This window comes from Quercus robur, chromosome 3 (genome assembly GCF_932294415.1).
Source record: "Quercus robur chromosome 3, dhQueRobu3.1, whole genome shotgun sequence".
In the NCBI taxonomy this organism is placed as follows: domain Eukaryota; kingdom Viridiplantae; phylum Streptophyta; class Magnoliopsida; order Fagales; family Fagaceae; genus Quercus; species Quercus robur.
In genome coordinates, this window is record NC_065536.1 from 1,714,343 (window position 1) to 1,727,243 (window position 12,901).

The 12,901-nt window shown below is 32.2% G+C and overlaps 1 protein-coding gene across 50 annotated transcripts in view; it reads right to left on the minus strand.

The window, feature by feature from the left end:
• Positions 1-12,901, minus strand: part of LOC126716617 (putative disease resistance protein RGA3) — a 55,633-nt gene that overhangs the window by 24,536 nt on the left and 18,196 nt on the right. For 47 of the 50 annotated variants that reach the window (XM_050417487.1, XM_050417480.1, XM_050417520.1 and 44 more), the window contains one exon: positions 12,342-12,782. The exons of 2 other annotated variants lie outside the window; for them this stretch is intronic. The gene's annotated coding sequence lies outside the window, so the exon portion shown is untranslated. Of the gene's footprint in view, positions 1-10,916; positions 11,712-11,801; positions 12,783-12,901 lie in introns of those variants that run through there. One more of the 50 variants, XR_007652178.1, reaches the window with a different exon arrangement.

Genomic DNA, 12,901 nt, shown 5'->3' on the forward strand with positions numbered 1-12,901 from the left:
ATTGAGCTTTTTTAAGAGATTGATTGGAATGATAGTTTCCTAAAAGAGTAATGTAAGTCTACAACATTTTCACAATAAATTTACAACAAAATCCTAAGTGACAAGCTACTATTGGTTTTAAATTAGGTTACATAATTTTTTTATTCATCAATAATTTGCCACCTAATATTTGTTGTAAACCTATTGTGTGGATGTAACATTACTTTTCCTAAAATAATTATTGATTGGTGTATTGGTTATTGCTTTGATATTTGTAGATTAAATGATCAAGAATAGTTTTTGCGAATATTTCTATCTCTTTCCCTATAATCCAAACCAAGTTTTTTATTAATTTGTTGAATATTTCTCAAATGGTTATCTCATATTCATTCTAACTCCAAATTAGATCAAATTTGTGTTTATTTTGAAGTTATAGATGTTTACTTTATTTCATTATAAGTAGTACTCAAAAATATTTAAAAAGGTAGTCCGATATGCAGCAGCTGTTTCAGTAAGCAAAGCATCCATTGCAATTCACTATCTCAAAAACAAGTAAAATGAAATCCACGCGTGGCATGGTCAATTCCAGTTCACATTCATCTCTTCGATCTCTTCAACCCACTGACAAGTAAAATGAATTCCCCCACTTTACTAGAACTACAAAGTACAAAGTCATTAACTTTTTAATTTTGGACTATAGTTCTTTTTCCTTTTCTTTGTCCTCCATCATGAGACCCTGAAAAAAAAGACATATGAATCCAATCTCACACTCACTAATAATGAAAACTCATTAAACTTTTGTCTGAAATTGATCATTTCCAAGATAGGCTTTAGACTGTTGAGATCATTTTAGGCATTTTGTGGGCCCAATTAATATTGTTGGAGATTGTAAAGTATTGCTATTGAATGTGGAAAAATGGAAGGTAAGCCTGTTTCACTTATAGAGTATTAGCATTCGGGAATGCAAAAAAAAAAAAAAAAAAAAAAAAAAAAAAAAATTGCATTCTTAAATACTACTTTATCTATTTTACCAATTCATTTTATAACTCATCCTACATCTTAATTTTTATTTTTACATACAACTTAATAAAATAATATAAATTACCTAATAAAATAAGTATATAGTACTATTCTCTCACAACTCATAGGATCAAGACCGAGTATTATAAGATTCTAATTTTTGAAAGAAAAAAAAAAAAAAGGCACATAATCACCGAAAATTATAATATATGTTAAAGAATGATTGTCAAAACGAATAAATTTGACACAAACTAATTATCTATGATAATATCTACTAAGTACCAAATGAAAAACTCAAAACTTCAAAGTTAGATGTTCAAACACCGCAAACTTACATGTGATTTAATTTAATTTAGTTTATTTTGAAAAAATAAAGGTGATTTTAAATTAACAACTCAGCACAAAGAATCATGTTGCCAACTATGTAGACCATGGTAATAATAGCATGCATATAAAATCGAAAATTCAATCAAGGCCGTAGATATATATTAGCCAGTGGGCTAGCCTCAATAATATTTAACAAATGACAAAATTTGACTACAAATTTGGTTATAGGTTAAGGCTATAACTTTGATTAAAAAAAATATTTAACTATACATTTTTTAAAATCAATCGTTAAATTGCATGTTTTTTATGCTCTTAACTTATATGTCAAATTTTGTATTAATTAGATGTTATTTTACCATACGATCTTTAAACTAATTTTTTATGCATAATTTTAGATTACAAAAAATTACAATTTAAACAATTGATTAATGACATAGGTATTGATCTTTATTATTTTGGAAATTTAGCAAACATAGAAGATATAAGAAGAAAATGGATTTCAATTGTGAATTTATTAAAATTCATATTCAATAAAAATATATTAAATGAACTTGTAGTTTTAAGTTACAACCAAGTTTGTAACCAAATTTTATACTTTAAAAAATTGTATGTTTTTTTTTTTTTTGGTCAAAATTAAATGCTTCAAAATTTTGGCCCCTAACAAAAATAAAAGTAGAGTATCTATTTAGTATGAGTCATAAAATATTATCCAATGAGTTATTGGCTTTGTCAACTTTAATTTCAACAAGGTATTTTTTGGATTATATGTTCAATATTCTTCATTTTCATAATTTTTTTTGACTACTCATATATATATATATATATATATATATATACCTCCAATTCATTGTTTTAGTATTTAGTTTGTTGATATTTGAGACAAGAAAGAGTGTAAAGTTGAATCAGTTGTCATTAAAAAGATTGATAGAAATTGAGCTTTTTTAAGAGATTGATTGGAATGATAGTTTCCTAAAAGAGTAATGTAAGTCTACAACATTTTCACAATAAATTTACAACAAAATCCTAAGTGACAAGCTACTATTGGTTTTAAATTAGGTTACATAATTTTTTTATTCATCAATAATTTGCCACCTAATATTTGTTGTAAAACTATTGTGTGGATGTAACATTACTTTTCCTAAAATAATTATTGATTGGTGTTTTGGTTATTGCTTTGATATTTGTAGATTAAATGATCAAGAATAGTTTTTGCGAATATTTCTATCTCTTTCCCTATAATCCAAACCAAGTTTTTTATTAATTTGTTGAATATTTCTCAAATGGTTATCTCATATTCATTCTAACTCCAAATTAGATCAAATTTGTGTTTATTTTGAAGTTATAGATGTTTACTTTATTTCATTATAAGTAGTACTCAAAAATATTTAAAAAGGTAGTCCTATATGCAGCAGCTGTTTCAGTAAGCAAAGCATCCAATGCAATTCACTATCTCAAAAACGTGAGAGATAAGTCTGGTCAATGAAGTCCACGCGTGGCATGCTCAGTTCCCAGTTCACATTCATCTCTTCTTCTCTTCAACCCACTGGCGAAGTCATAACCTTTTAACTTTGGACTAGAGTTCTTTTTCTTTTTCTTTGTCCTTCATCATGGGACCGTGAAAAACAGAGGTATGAACCTTTTAATTTTGGATTATAGTTCTTTTTCTTTTTCTGTCCTCCATCATGTGACTAGGAAAAAAGACATATATGAACCCAATCTGACACTCACTAATAATGAAAAATCATTAAACTTTTGGGTCTTCGTGGACTGAATTTAAATTTATTTGGTCCTATTGTAGGATGGATTGGGCCCAGCACATTAAGGAACATTAGGACAGGGATCTTGGAAATGTGGCTTTGAATTGGGATTGGATATCCTACTAGTACTACCATAGGATATCAAAATCATTTTCTTGATAGTCTTTTTGGGACAACAAAATTCAAAAAATATTTTAAATTAGTGTATCACATTACACATGAGCTAGTAAAAATGTAACGCCCCAAAATCATAAGCAATAAAAGTCTATTTAATCTGAATAATCCATAAAAATATTAAATAAAAAAAACCAGCAACCTTGAATCTCATCACAAAAGTCAGAGCTCTAATTCACCAAATACAAAACATCCTCAAAATAATTCTCCAATACAATGTTTAATGCCATAAAATAATAATAAAATCCCCAGTTCCACAAAATAGTTCGTAACTGCTGTTTTCCAAGAATCTCTACTCCAATAATCCCTCTAATGTATCTGTAATGGGAAATAAAGGGGTGTGAGATAACTCAATAAGTGGAATTCACTAACATTGGAGTGTAGGAACAAACATTTCAAATAAATAATTCTTACAACAATTTCATAACTTGTAACTCATCAATATTTATCATCAAATACTTCATATATATATATATATATATATATAAATATCCTTATATTGTGAGCCCTTATAATATATATATTAATACCATCACATAAAAAATTTCTTAGGCTTTTCTCGTGGTCAACGTTTACATCCCGTTGACAGGGTTATTCTGTCCCCTTTTTGGGACTGGAACCTCCTTTTCATCTCCTTTCTTAAGGATGGCTCCTTTGGAACCTAAAAGTGCACTCCCTTGCTAAGAAGCTTTCTTTTTGGATCCTCAATAGTATACTCCTTTACTAAGGAGCTATCAAATGTGCATTGTCCCCTTTTTTGGGACCGTCCCTTGCTAAGGACTAGCTACAGTATGATTGTCCCTTGCTAAGGACTAATACAACACTGAGCTTTTAATCATGACTTGCCATAGGTTTTTAAAACATATACAAGGTGCTCACATAAATAATCCATTTATAATTCTCGAAAATATAAGGATATATTCACAAATACAAATTTAAATAAATTTAGGTTGTCCCACAAGTTTTTCATAAAACGAATAATTAATGTGCACATCAAGAAGTTATAAAATATCCATTTATATGTATAGAATAACAATATATTTCTTTGATATATAATAGTTTAATAACCAACACTGTTTGGGAAAACCCCCAAAATTAGTAAACACCACTTACCTCTTAGTTGCAAAAAAAATAAAAGAAATCAACCTCCCTTGAATCACAACAATTTAGTAGAATTAGAACCTAGCAACACCAAAAATAGGTTCATCAATACACAATTTTCCACTTAAAAATCTATTTTCACACTTAAACGGTTTTATCCTAGACAATATTGATATATCCAAAATTCTCCATTTATTCACCTAACTATCCAATTTACTTTCAGCTTTGATCAAATTTCTGGACTTAAAAATATTGCTACCTAATTAGATTTTTCCATTAACGTAATCATAGATATTCTTGAAACTTCAATATAGCTAAAAGATAGATAGTGCAATAATATAGTTCTGCCCAAACAATCTTAGAGCCAATAGAGGTCCATATGACTATACATACTATTCATACATAATCAATTTCAAAGCCTGGACCATACGGCTATATAAACAATTCCTATTATAATATTGTAATAATCAACCCAAAGACCCAAAATCCAATACACGGCTGAACTAGTTTGAATGCATATTAACTGGTCAACAATTGAGGCTTTGTGTGAATGCATATTAACCACCAGCATTATTTATTTATTTATTTTCCCTTTAGCATGGTGACAAAGTCCAAGTCTATTACTCTATTTGGTTCAATTTCAAAGTCTTCCTGACATACAACCATATTTACCATTCTTAATCAAATATAATAACAATTCTAGGAGCCCTTTTTCTATTAGTATAATCATAGAAATCGTACCTGTAATCTCTACTCACAACCACAGTGAAGAGAAGCGAAGTTCAGTAGTGTGATGCGGCTGAAGCAAAAGGAAGCCTCATAAGTATATGCACGTGTAGCTTAAGAGGTAAAAGACTAGGGTTTTTGAGGCCCATATATTTACTTATGTCACCTCACTTGGGCTTCATATCCCATAGTATTTTTTTTTTCTTAGGCCCAAATCAATTTAATCCATTTAATTGTAGGTCTCATTTATAATTTACGTATAATAATTTAATTGGTATCAAAATTATGGGGTGTTACATCCTTCGCCCCTTAAAAAATTTTGTCCTTAAAATTGTAAATACCTTCGTTAACGGACAACTCTGAATACTTTGATTTCATCTTATCTTATCGCTCCCAAGATGCCTCCTCCACTGTGTGATTCTTCCAAAGAACCTTAACCAATGGTATTGTCTTGGTGCGTAGCACATGATCCTTGCAGTCAAGTATTTGGATTGGAACTTCCTCATAAGTCAAGTTGTCTTTGATCTTGAGTGGCTCATAATTCAAGATATATGAAGGATCCAGGATGTACTTCCTCAGCATGGAAACATAAAACACATTATGCACTCCTGCAAGTGTAGGCGGTAAGGCCAACTCGTAGGAAAATTTCCAATACGTTTTAGGATCTCAAATGGACCAACAAATTTGGGACTCAACTTCCCCTTCTTCCCAAATCTCAGCACACCCTTCATTAGGGCGACTTTCAAAAATACCATATCTCCAACTTCAAATTCTACTTTCCTTCTTGAGTTGTCATAATAACTCTTCTGTCGACTTTGTGCTATTTGCAATCTTTTACGAATCATATCAATCTTCTCAGATGTCATCTGAATGATTTCTAGTCCCAACAATTTTCTCTCACCAAACTCTTCCCAACACAATGGGGACCTACATTTTCTACCATACAAAGCCTTATAGGGAGCCATCTCAATACTAGAGTGGTAGCTATTATTATAGGCAAATTCCACTAAAGACAAGTATTTTTCCCAACTCCCTTTGAAATCCAATATACAAGCCCTTAACATATCCTCCAAAGTACGAATAGTCCTTTCTGATAATCCATCTGTTTGTGGGTGGAAGGCTGTACTAAAGCTAAGATTAATACCTAAAGCTTTATGTAGGCTTTCCCAAAACTTTGAGGTGAATCTTCAGTCTCAATCAGACACAATTGATGCTGGGACTCCATGAAGACTCACAATCTCATCAATATATATCTATGCTAGTTGATCAAGTGAGTAAGTCATCTTAACCGAAATAAAATGTGCTATTTTTGTCATCCGATCCACAATTACCCAAATGGCCTCATGTCCCTTAGGAGATCTTGGCAAACTAGTCACAAAATCCATACATATACGCTCCCACTTCCACTCAGGAACAGGGAGTGGTTGCAGCAGTCCTGAAGGTTTCTGGTGTAATGCATTAATTTGTTGACAAGTCAATCATTGCTCCATAAATTGAGCTATCTCTCTCTTCATGTTATTCCACCAATAAGTTTCTTGAATGTCACGATACATTTTGGTGCTACCAGGGTGCACTGAGTATGGGGTACGATGGGCTTCTTCCATAATCTCCTTCTTTAATGCAAAATCATTTGGCACACAAAGTCTATTTTCAAACCTCAAAACACCATCATTAGACATATTAAATTCTGGTCTCTTCCCTTCTTGTACTTCTCCTATGATCTTTACAATTTGTGCATCATCAGCCTACAACCTCTTAATCTTCTCAATCAAAGTGGGTTGTATTGTCAAACTGGCCATAAAAGCTTGGGAATCACCTATGACAATTTCAATTCCCATCCTCTACAAGTCCTTAATAATCGCCTTTTGAGTAGTTAACAAGGCAGTTGAGAAACCAAAAGACTTCCGACTAAGTGCATCGGCTACCACATTATCCTTACCTAGATGATAATTGATTGAGTAATCATAATCTTTAATCAACTCAAGCCACCTTCATTGTCTCATATTCAATTCTTTTTGAGTAAAGAAGTACATCAAGCTCTTATGATCTGCATAAATCTCACACCTTTCATCGTAAAAATAATGTCTCCAAATCTTCAATGCAAACACCACTGCAGCCAACTCCAAATCATGAGTGGGATAACAAATAGTTCCTATTCATTATAGAGTACATAATAGTTTCCCTAACTTTCAAATACATAATCTTAAAGGCCATTGTCATTCAATTTTATAGAGAAAAATATAGAAGGGTTCCAACTTGGGAGCCCTATAAGAATTAGAGTCTAAAAGTTCATTTTAAGATTAAGTTTCATATTCTTCCAAGAAGAGAAAAAATGATTATGAGGAGATAGAAATAGTGATTTACCACCAAACTTTCTATGGATTACATGGCCAAACTGTCATGGATTTCAATAATAAATTTTTCTATTTTATCTATAAAGCAACTATATGGGAAATTAGGGAAAAAGGTAGCCAAACCTTTTGGATTTTCTTTTTTCCTCTGTCTGTTGGTTTGGAACGGAACATGCAAACAGTTAAAAAGTGGGCCAAATCATCAGAGAGAGTATCCGAAAGAGGGAAATTAACCACGCTATTCTGACCATGTGTGTATGGAGTTACAGAGAAGAAACGAAACAGGGTGGAAGAGCAGGTCTCAGTTACAGTGACTTTGAAGTTTCATTGGGAAGTGATGCAGCTTATTTCACTAACACAATCATTCCGATTCCGAAATCTAGAATGTGAACAGTTCAGGGAGAAATACATTGAAATCGGAATATTCAAAGTAGAGTACTAACACCACCAATAAACAAAAGCAATATATTCATCCAAAGAGCAGATTACAAACCCTAGATCTAACAAAAACGAAAAAAAATCAAAGTAGATCTAAACGATCTGGAATCTGATCGATTCGAAATTGGTACCTAGTTGAACTTGAGGGCGTGCAGATGAGAATGTCAAACTGAAAAGCGAATAGAAAAACTTAATTAAAATACCAAAATCGAAAACAATCCAAACAAAATATCAAAACCTAATCATAATTAATAAACAAACTTAAATCGAAGATAAAAACTCACCGGTGAAAGAAATTAATGGACAGTTAGATGAAGAAATCTGACAGGAAAGTGAGAGACTTCTTTTCATTCTTGATTGCAAACCGTGGAAATATGTCAATGGGCTTCTGTTTTTTCTTTTTCATCGGCAGGGAAAATCTTTTCTTTTGGCCGTTTGTGTTAACAAATGGAAAGAATGGATGATTGTGTGTTTTGAGTTTCAATTTTTAGAGCGTGCAGTTTTTGATCTCTCGATCTCTCTCTCCTTCTGCGTTCTCTGCCTCTCTATTTCTCTGTCTCTCGGTCTCTCTTTCTCCTTTTTTTTTCCGTGTAGCTATCTTCCTTTTTTATGTCTTAAGCAGTTAATTTCCTTTTATACCAATAAGGGTTCCAAACAGTGTTTTAATGTAGCGAAAAATTATAATTTATTACTTTTAAACGGTGTTATAGCGTTGTCAAACAATATAATGTATCGCTTTTTAAAGTTACACATGTCTAAATTTTAGGTAGGGTACTTTTCCTATTTGTCATTACCTCCTTAATTCTAGGAACTCATTTTCTCTCAGCTTCTACAATTATATATATATATATATATATATATAGATTATTTTATAATACACCCAACATCCCAATTTTTTATTTTACAATACAATATATTAAAATAATATATCTACACAATAAAATAATATATTTCAAAACATAAATAAAAGTTGAGACATGGAGAGAGAGATAGATTGAGACGTGAGATAGAGAGTGGGAGGAGAGAGGAATGAATAAAAAAAATATTATTTCCTTTTACAATTGTGCTATAGTACCATCACAAATTTGTGATTGTACTGTAGCACAATTCTAAATTTTTTTAGGATACCAGACCAATACAAGGCCAAATGCTGGGGCTTTTAGTACTTTAATGCTAAAATTTGCTTATATATGCCATTTGCAAGGCAAATTGTGAATGCTCTAATAGTCTTTCTAGGACACAAAAAAATTCAAAAAAAAATTCAAATTAGTCTATCACATTGCACATGAGCTAGTAAAAAATTTTAAAATTACAAACTGTGGTGGCCAATATGTGAGGTGGTAGGTTAATTTATGTGAAATTGTAAGAATTTTAGTTGTGTCCATAATTCTACTGTTTTCTTGAAGGGCACCATCTCTAGGGACTAGTTCACACCAATTTGGTCTTAATACCCAAAATCCTTCCAACCTATTAGCCTATGCAACACATTTTGCAATGTGGTTTGAATCATTTGAAAAATCTTAACTAAGCATTTGTGTCTTTTCCTAGATGACATTTTCTGTCCCAACCAAGTAGACTTTGGCTGAGGTAGAAGAGTGAGTGAAAATATTATAATTGGATTTAAATAAAGACAATGCTTAGAAAGAAAGGTTGCAATGGATTTTGAAGCCGTTAAGTTGGATTTAAATAAAGTGTATGATAGATTTTATTTGAAACAGTTTAGAGATCTATCACTTTCCAACCAACATTGGGAACCTTACCATGAATAAGCTATCTTATATGACTCTCCTAGTCTCTATTTGGTGGAACAGTACATCTCTAAAAAAGAACCAAGTTTACCATTAGTTGATTAAAATCCACAATGGAAGGGAAAAGGCCCATGTGAAGCATTGTATCAAACCGAAAAAGAACGAACCTCTCAAAACCATCTTTAGTAATTATACCAAATGGATTTAGGGTCAAAATCTAGGTTGTTCCAATCATAATCATTTAGGAATCACTAAAACTAACTGAAACATTATTAGAAAAATTTCAAATAAAAACAGGAAATGAGATACTTAAAACAGAGAACAAACCCAAATAATCCCTCTAATGAATCGTTTTTCCGTCCTACATAAAATAATTTGATCTAGATGAAACATCATTACAAATGTCAATAGAGTTGTATATAGAATACATACTACACTTTAATGGTAAACAATCTTCCATCTGGTTGATGGGCAATAGGGTTGCAAATGCTACCAAAGTTAGCAGGCATATTGGCATAAAGTAATAAAGCTGCATAAGTGTCCTCATTCCATGATCCTCCGGTAGAAAAAAATTATTTGGTCCATTATAGTCCCTTCAATCCACTTAGGTCCATTTCAGTTTACTATGATCCATTTTGGTTCACTTGAGTCTACTTTGGTTATGCTTTGGGAGAAGAAGTTTATGTAGATAGAGAAGCTACTTTATTGGCAATTATGTTATATTTTTAGCATAATGTTAGTAGGTTTTTGATAAAATTATAACTTTCTCATGTTATTAAATTATTGTATTTTATTTTTCTAATATAAGTAATGAATTTACTTTCTCTTTAGGTCATTCAAGACATATAGAAGATGAACCATTTATAAAGAGCACTAGAAACAAATTCAAACCACAAATTTCACTATTTACAAAATATCTTGTATTATTTAATAATTGAATGTAAAATGTATTATGCTTCATAAAAAAAAATACTTACAACACTTAATCATTTTCAAATAACAAATATAGATAGCTTAATTCTTTTGTTTTTATTATTATTATTATTATTATTTTAAATCTATTACATTATATCAACTATATTTTGTTAGAAAATAATCATATCATTTAAGAAGAATTTGGGATTAATACTTATAAGTCTCGTTTACTATTTTCAATTTTCACTTAACAAAAAACAACTCGTCAAATTTTTTTTCGTATATCAATCAAGTTTGCTACTAGTTATAAGTAAAAAAAAAGAAAAAGAAAAATTATGAAGAATAAAATATCGAGATATGCCTTACAGTAGAAGAGTACATAATCCAACTAACTATGCCAACATAGCATCTTGTCTTTTCTTCTCGCTTGATGGTCACCTTATGTACTTTGCACACTTCCATATAACGAAATACTTCAAGCATACACAATATCACTTTATAAATTGATTACTAGCAAGTACCTAACCCAAATAACTTAAAATTTTGATAAGTAACAAAAGCATTTTTAAGCTTTGAAGGCCCCTTACATGATAAAAAACGCAACCAGTACTTCATACATAAACGCAGCCTTAACAGCTTCTTCAAGTCAGCAATCCTAACCTCCAAAGCCTCAAGCTTAGCCTTAGTCCTTACACTGAACAGCAAGCTTAGCCTGGTTGTACCATCTCTATCTCTCATTACATTGCCCCACTCTAGCAACCTAGTCTCATTGATGGTGTCCAAACTTGAATGGTGCATGACCATCAAGACCTCACACAGCAGGTTGATCATAAAATGGTCAGTGATTGCTCCAATCTTGAAGCCTGCAGTAAAGTCACCATAACGTCCCACTAATTGATCCAGCAGAATGACAGTCTTGTTGAACATTAAATTGACGAAAGTCAGCTTGGGGGCCCTCCAATGACCAAAACCGAGGGGCAAGTCTAGCACTGTATTTCTTGTGTTCAAACCTCTCCATGAAAGCTTCCAGTTCTGTCATGGTAGATGCAGCCATATTACCAACTTGCGTCAACATGTCAGAGTCAAAGCTCAAAACTCTCTCTGATGAAGCAAGGCCCTGGATTCCAGCAGCAACATCCAGACAGTCTTGGTGAGCTGTACTGCCTTACCCTTATCTGCAAAAGAGAAGCAAGGGTGTTAGCATTTGAAGCTTAAAAAACAAAAATAAGGATACCATTCCAAAGCCTGTATGGAAAATGAATCACCTTGGTCCGTTGATCTTGTAGCCAGGTGCTCTACATTTGCAGATTCTGGTGTCTCTGCAGCTCTGGCATCAGGAAACTTGGGATCTTCTGAGTCTGTTTCCATGGCTGTAACTGGCAGCAGGTGCAATTCCTCTACAGATTCTAAAAGGGGATGAGAAAGAGAGGAGAGGGGTAATGGTGGAGCAAACAGGAGCACTTATTAACGGTGTTAAATAAGGGAAGAAAATCCTGGCAAGAACCGAAAGAGAGGGGAAGTCATAATTGTAAGAACTTACCTCCTAAAAGCAAATATCCACAAACATTTTTTCCCTTGGTTTTCTCATCTGCAGATGTAAAAATGAATGCCACTCAAGTTTCCTTAAGAGTAACAATATATGCAAACAAGAAGATTTTGCTCCAAGGGCCTAAATCCAGAAACGGATCTGTAGGTGAGACATCTTGGAATCACTGTCAACCACAGCAAGAACAGAGTCCCGCTGCTTGGGCTTCTCCCCAGAAATACACATAATACATATATATATAATTATATATTCTTAGTAGTGTTCAAAAAATTGAAATTTAAAAGAAGTATCTGAGTATACAAATAAATTCTACTTCTTAACACAAGCAATTTAAGTACTTTTGAAATCACGTCCTATAATGACAAACTTGATAGCCAGTCATTCATATTCAAACAACAATAAGATAAGGAAAAGAAAAATTTACAGTTATACATAAAGCCAGTTGCCAGGTTTCCTATTCATATGTCACTACTCAACATTTTTTCATCTTGACATCCATGACATGTTACATTTACATTGTTGATTAGAGCCTGATCTTGAAGCATTTGTGTGTATGAATTGAGTATAGAGCTTTGTAAACAAGGACAGAGCTTCTTAATTAGCTACCTTTGACCTCCAGAATGTAAGACATGGATATTGAGGCGCATGGTTGCTTAACAGCTTTGACCAGTATAAACCACAGTTCTCCAATAGGTTTAGACTGCACAAGTTTTACAAACAAGTTGTTGCTTCAGGATCAAAGCGTGGGAAATAAAAAATTTCAACGAAATTTATTACCGCAAATACAAAGGAAATTTTTTTATTTTGACATCAAAATGA